Raw genomic sequence first — 7,603 nt, forward strand, 5'->3', positions numbered from 1 at the left:
GACCCTAGTCGGCAAATCAATGTCTCTACTTTTGAATATGCTATCTAGGTTGGTCATAACTTTTCTCCCAAGGAATAAGTGTCTTTTAATTTCATGGCTGCAGTCACCATCTGCAGTGATTTTGGAGCCCCCAAAATAAAGTCTGACACTGTTTCCACTGTTTCCCCATCTATTTGCCATGAAGTGATTGGACCAATTGCCATGATCTTCGTTTTCTGAATGTTGAGCTTTAGGCCAACGTTTTTGCTCTCCTCTTTCACTTTAATCAAGAGGCTTTTTAGTTACTCTTCACTTTCTGCGATAAGGGTGGTGTCATCTGCGTATCTGAGTTTATTGATATTTCTCCCGGCAATCTTGATTCCAGCTTGTGTTTCTTCCAGTCCAGCATTTCTCATGATGTACTCTGCATAGAAGTTAAATAAGCAGGGTGACAATATACAGCCTTGATGTACTCCTTTTCCTATTTGGAACCAGTCTGTTGTTCCATGTCCAGTTCTAACTGTTGCTTCCTGACCTGCATACAGATTTCTCAAGAGGCAGGTCAGGTGGTCTGGTATTCCCATCTCTTTTAGAATTTTCCATAGTTTATTGTGATCCACACAGTCAAAGGCTTTGGCATAGTCAATAAAGCAGAAATAGATGTTTTCCTGGAACTCTCTTGCTTTTTCCATGATCCAGTGGATGTTGGCAATTCGATCTCTGGTTCCTCTGCCTTTTCTAAAACCACCTTGAACATCAGGGAGTTCACGGTTCACATATTGCTGAAGCCTGGCTTGCAGAATTTTGAGCATTACTTTACTAGCATGTGAGATGAGTGCAATTGTGGGGTAGTTTGAGCCTTCTTTGGCATTGCCTTTCTTTGGGATTGGAATGAAAACTGACCTTTTCCAGTCCTGTGGCCACTGCTGAGTTTTCCAAATTTGCTGGCATATTGAGTGCAGCACTTTCACAGCATCATATTTCAGGATTTGAAACACCTCAGTTGTAATTCCATCACCTCCACTAGCTTTGTTGGTAGTGATGCTTTCTAAGGCCCACTTGACTTCACATTCCAAGATGTCTGGCTCTAGATTAGTGATCACATCATCATGATTATCTGGGTCGTGAAGATCTTTTTTGTACAGTTCTTCCATGTATTCTTGCCACCTCTTCTTAATATCTTCTGCTTCTGTTAGGTCCATACCATTTCTGTCCTTTATCGAGCCCATCTTTGCATGAAATGTTCCCTTGGTATCTCTAATGTTCTTGAAGAGATCTCTAGTCTTTCCCATCCTGTTATTTTCCTCTATTTCTCTGCATTGATCTCTGAAGAAGGCTTTCTTATCTCTTTTTGCTATTCTTTGGAACTCTGCATTTAGATGCCTATATCTTTTCTTTTCTCCTTTGCTTTTAGAGGAAAAGTTTTTTGTTTGTTTGATTTTCCTTTGCGTACATTATACATCCATTAAAATATTTGAGTATGTCAAGCTACTTCTCAAATATATTTAGGCCTTAGTACTAACCTATTTCTGGAGAAGGAAATGGCAACCCACTCCAGTATTCTTGCTTGGAGTATCCCATAGCCCGAAGAGCCTGGTGAGCCCTGGTTCATGGGATCACAAAAAGTTGGACATGACTGAGCAACTAAAACACACACACACTGGTCTATTTAAGCTTCCCTGTGGCTCAGATGGTAAAGAATCTGCCTGCAAAGCAGGAGACCTGAGTTCAGTCTTTGAGTTGGGAAGTTCCCCTGGAGGAGAGCATGGCAACCCATTCCAGTATTCTTGCCTGGAGAGTCCCCTTGGACAGAGGAGCCTGGTGGCCTACAGTCCCTGGAGTCACAAAGAATCGGACATGACTAAGTGACTAATCACACAGTGGAATCCTCATTCATAAAACTTTTGACAGAAATCTCCATTAAGCACTAAGTCTACTTTTTAATGAAATAACAGAAGTACCTTAGAGTATTTTAATTCTAGTTATATTCTGCTTCTAACTTATGTGGCATCATTTGGGAGTATATACTTAATTATTGACAATAATTTTTATTTTAAAATGAACTTTAAATATTATTATATATGAGTGTAATTATGATTATATTAAATGTTTATTTAATATCAATATTCCTTTAACTTTCGTGAACTTTGTCAGTGAATTTCTCACTGTTCTCTTTCCCCCTACTCTTCAAGTTTAGTTTTCTTCTGTGCATTATATACCCTTATATCAGGTTATTTCAGTGAGAATTTGTGTGAGACTAATTCTCCTTTTTTTATTTTTCTGAGAATTTCTTGCTTTAATTCCCAAAGAATTTGTTTGTTTGTTTGTTTTGAGGAATCAACTGAATTTTTTTTTGGGGGGGGGGCTTTATTTTTTTTTTTTTAATTTTTACTTTATTTTACTTTACAATACTGTATTGGTTTCGACATACATTGACCTGAATACACCATGGGCGTTAATTTTTAATCAATTAAAAAACAAATGAAAGGTATTTGCCAGTTGCCTTGTTAGTTTATTCTTTAAAAAGAAGAGATTTTTTGTGGTTGTTAATAGTCTGAAAGACTTCTACTAGAAATAATTGAAGCCTAGCTTATAAGGTCCCAAGTTTCTCCACATCCATGCTGTCTCTGAAAAATCTCTCTTCTTTCACAGGTAGGATTAGTTATTGTTAAAATATACGTTGTAATTTACAAATAAGTATTTTAATAACTAAAACTTATGCTTGAAACATTCTCTGATGAATTAGCAAGTGTCTTGGTTTAAATTTGCTGTTCTTAAAGAGCATGTGAAAGTTACTCAGTTGTGTCTGACTCTTTGAAACCCTATGGATCATATAGCCCATGGAATTCTCCAGGCCAGAAAACTGGAGTGGGTGGCATTTCCCTTCTCTAGGGGATCTTTCCAACCCAGGGATATAAATATTTATAAATGTATGGTAGAGTAACATAATAATGGAAAAAACTATATCAAAGGCCACATGAGACAGCCTCAATGGTGAGGGTGAGTATCAACAGTACAAAATTTATTTGTTCCAGAGCTACTTCTGTCCACTTGCAAATACTTCTCTCTGAGTTTCCCAGCTCAACCATGTAGGATGTTGTGTTCTATTTTTGTAAAAGAAGGTTATTACCATAAAGTATCAGTATCGTTAAATTATCTGGAATGTTCATTCCTTGCACTGTCTCATTTTCAAACACACACACACACACACAAAGATTGGATATATTATTAGGGTTTTTGATGAATGACCATAAACAGAGGCATTAGATGCAATCCCAGAACCAAAATAATGGCTTCTCATTATGACACTTGCTATAATGTTATGAACTTAAATAATTATGATTTCATTGATTTAGGTGACTTGTCTTGCCCTTTACTACCCTACTTAGTAGGTCTAAAATTCTTAAAAGCAGAATGAGTTAATGCAAGTGGGCAAGAAAGCAGGAGTGATTCATTTACCATGTGCTTTACAATGTGACCAGTGTCCATCCTTTAGTACTGTAGTTATTAATAAGAGCCAGTATAACATTGACACATCTGTATCTGAGCTATTGAAAAAAAATGTAATTTTTTTGCAGGATCATTGTAATGGTAATTTCTATCCTGCAGAGATATTGGGAGGTGAATTTTATGATTTCTTACCTATAGATTCAGCTGTATGTGTAATTTTATTATTGTTGTTATTAACAGTATGACATATGTTTTAAAGAACATATTTAATTCATGCTCTAGCGTTTTTCTTTACTTTTTGCAAGAGTTAAAATGAGGTATGGTTACAGCAAAATCATTATGATTTGGGGATGTGTTTCACAATCTTTTGCAATGATTGCATTCTCCCATGGGGTGAGTTTCAGTATATTGTGTGTGTGTTAATCACTCAGTCATATCCTACTCTTTGCTACCACATGGGCTATATCCTCCCCCAGGCTCCTCTGTCCATGAAATCCTCCAGGCAAGAATACTGGAGTGGGTTGCCATTTTCTTCTCCAGGGGATCTTCCTGATCCAGGGACAGAACTCAGGTCTCCTGCATTGCAGGCAAATTCTTTACCTTCTGATCCACCTGGGAATATTTTCCTTTAATCATTACCTTTTAGGTTGTTTAATTTTCTCTCTCTCTCTCTCTCTCTCTCTATATATATATATATATATATATATACATATATATATATATATGTGTGTGTGTGTGTGTGTGTGTGTGTGGGTGTGGCTGTGTGTGTGTATACCTATGCACATACACATATCACTTAGTACTGTATGCTCATTATTTTTATACAAACACACTGATTTAAGTCCCATGAATCAATTTTTACACCCAATAATTGGTTATGATACACAAATCCAAGAATGTCCTTAGCTAAAATTGTAAAAGTTAAGTAAGCTTTGGTGATATGAGGGCCACCTGAGATAGACACAAGTGGGGAAAATGAACATGCATTGCAGAGTGAGGGATCAGCTTGAAAATGATCTTGGTCCTACGGGGGTAGGTAGACAGATTCTATTTCTACAAAAACATATCTGTACCACTTCCTTAAGTCTACGTAGCTGAGAAAACACATGAGCTTCAATGACTGATGCTTAAGATAGTGTTGTTATTGACTCACTAACTCATGTAGGACTCCTTTATGGTTCCATGGGCTGCAGCCCACAAGGTTTTTTTGTCCATGGGATTTCCCAGCAAGAATATTTCAGTGGATACCCATTTCCTTCTCCAGGGGATCTTCCTGACCCAGGGGTCAAACTCATGTCTCCTGCAAGCAGGCAGATTCTTTTGCTTTAGATACTACATCAAAAGGGATACTAAAAAGCAAAGACTAATAATTTCAAAGAAAAGCAATATTCAAAGAAACTATAAGTAAACATTTCATAGTAGTATTTGCAGAAAAGAGAAATGTTTTTCAAATATGAAAACACTTGCAGAAAAGCATTGAAAATATGACTGCTTTATATAAAAGTGTGAATGTACATAAAGGAGCTCTATGTTAAGCTAATTATAGAAAACATCAATTACAAGTTTACTGAGCTGGAATCAAGATTGCTGGGAGACATATCAATAATCTCATATATGCAGATGACACCACCCTTATGGCAGAAATGAAGAGGAACTAAAAAGCCTCTTGATGAAAGTGAAAGTGGAGAGTGAAAAAAAAGTTGGCTTAAAGCTCAACATTCAGAAAATGAAGAACATGGCATCTGGTCCCATCACTTCATGGGAAATAGATGGGGAAACAGTGGAAATAGTGTCAGATTTTATTTTGGTGGGCTCCAAAATCACTGCAGATGGTGACTGCAGCCATGAAATTAAAAGACGCTTACTCCTTGGAAGGAAAGTTATGACCAACCTAGATAGCATATTCAAAAGCAGAGACATTACTTTGCCAACAAAGGTCCGTCTATTCAAGGCTATGGTTTTTCCAGTGGTCATGTATGGATGTGAGAGTTGGACTGTGAAGAAGGCTGAGCACCGAAGAATTGATGCTTTTGAACTGTGGTGTTGGAGAAGACTCTTGAGAGTCCCTTGGACTGCAAGGAGATCCAACCAGTCCATTCTGAAGGAGATCAGCCCTGGGATTTCTTTTGAGGGAATGATGCTGAAGCTGACACTCTAGTACTTTTGCCACCTCATGAGTTGACTCATTGGAAAAGACTCTGATGCTGAGGGGGATTCAGGGCAGGAGGAGAAGGGAACGACAGAGGATGAGATGGCTGGATGGCATCGCTGACTCGGTGGACGTGAGTCTGAGTGAACTCCAGGTGTTGATGATGGACAGGGAGACCCGGTGTGCTGCGATTCATGGGGTCACAAAGAGTCAGACACGACTGAGCAACTGAACTGAACTGAACTGAACTGAGGCTATTTCTTTACGTCACATGTATTTACAAGTCTGAAAGAAAAGGAATAAGTATTAAATGACATGATGTAGGAAATGAAAAAATGATAAAAGACAAATGAATTCTATTTCCATTACTTTAGCCATTGTTGGAAGCTGAGCAAACACAATGTTAAAGGAAAACTATAGAGAGGTGACTGAGTTTATCCTCCTGGGACTGACAGATCGAGCTGAATTGCAGCCTGTGCTTTCTGTGGTCTTCCTAGTCATCTACCTGATCACAGTTGTCGGTAATGTGGGCATGATTTTGTTAATCAGAACTGACTCAAAGCTTCAGACTCCAATGTACTTCTTCCTCAGCCACCTCGCCTTTGTAGATCTCTGTTATGCCACCAATGTCACTCCTCAGATGCTGGTCAATCTCTTATCAAAGAGAAAAGATATTTCCTTCCTTGGTTGTGTCATACAATTTCACTTGTTCATTTCCCTGGTGATCACAGATTATTATATTTTGTCAGTGATGGCTTATGATCGCTACATGGCCATCTGCAAACCCTTGTTATATGGCAGCAAGATGTCCCAAGGTGTCTACCTTTCTCTTGTTGCTGATCCTTATATTTAACACTTTGCAAATGGTCTTGCCTAGATCATCCTGATGCTCCATATCTCCTTCTGTGGACCAAATGAAATCAACCACTTTCACTATGCAGACACACTGCTCTTAATCTTGGCTTGCTCAGATATTTATGTCAAAGAGACTGCCATGTTCATGGGGGCTGGTTTCAACCTCATGTGTTCTCTCACCATCATCCTCATCTCCTACATTTTCATCTTCACAACAATTCTGTGTATCCATTCTGCAGAAGGGAGGCACAAGGCCTTCTCCACCTGTGGATCTCACCTGAGGGCTGTCACTATATTTTATGGGACATTGTTCTGCATGCCTCTGAGACCCCCTTCTGAGACATATGTAGAACAGGGAAAAGTGTAGCTGTTTTTTATATCTTTGTGAGTCCTATGCTAAATCCTTTTATCTACAGCCTTCAAAACAAAGATGTTAAAAGAGCATTAAGGAAAGTAATTCAAAGGAAACTGTTCACCAAATAGGGTAAATATTTTGATCACAGGTATTTAACATAGCTGTATCCTCTGAGCATTTATTGAACATTTTAAATTATTTTTTGTCTTTTGTAATTGGCCTATTATATTTACAAGAGTTTGTCAAATTATTAGCTTGTGTGGTCTTAGTTTATTTAAAATGAATACTGCAGGGGGCGGTCCTAAGATGGCAGAGGAATAGGATGGGGAGACCACTTTCTTCCTCACAAATTCATCAAAAGAACATTTGAACGCTGAGAAAATTCCACAAAACAACTTCTGAATGCTGGCAGAGAACATCAAGCATCCGGAAAAGCAGCCAATTGTCTTCAAAAGGAGGCCCTCTCACAGAACAAAGGACTGACTAGAGCTATGCTAAAAGCCCTAACCTAAGACACCATCAGGCCTGCTCACAGAAAGGACTGAGCACAGCTAGCTGGCTTCAGACCACCCATTCCCCTCAGTGACAGGCAGGCGAAGGCAGCCAGAGCTGGAAGGGGGCAGTCACAGCCCCAGAGAGGAATCATCTACCAAACTATAAGCAGGCTTCATTGCTAACCAAGACTTCTTGGGATTCTGGATGGTCAACATCTGCTGTAGAAGGTGCACCAGTTGTACACCCAGAAAACTGGGCAGCAGGGACGGGGGAGGGGATAAGTCGCAGCAACCTCGTTCACCAAATACCTGGTCACCTGA

General features: G+C 38.9%; 1 pseudogene; it reads left to right on the forward strand.

Annotated features, from left to right (window-relative positions):
• Positions 1-5,978: 5,978 nt before the first annotated feature.
• On the forward strand, positions 5,979-6,916 carry LOC138428945 (olfactory receptor 5M5-like; annotated as a pseudogene).
• The last annotated feature ends 687 nt before the right edge of the window (positions 6,917-7,603 follow it).

Source organism: Ovis canadensis, chromosome 24 (genome assembly GCF_042477335.2).
Source record: "Ovis canadensis isolate MfBH-ARS-UI-01 breed Bighorn chromosome 24, ARS-UI_OviCan_v2, whole genome shotgun sequence".
In the NCBI taxonomy this organism is placed as follows: domain Eukaryota; kingdom Metazoa; phylum Chordata; class Mammalia; order Artiodactyla; family Bovidae; genus Ovis; species Ovis canadensis.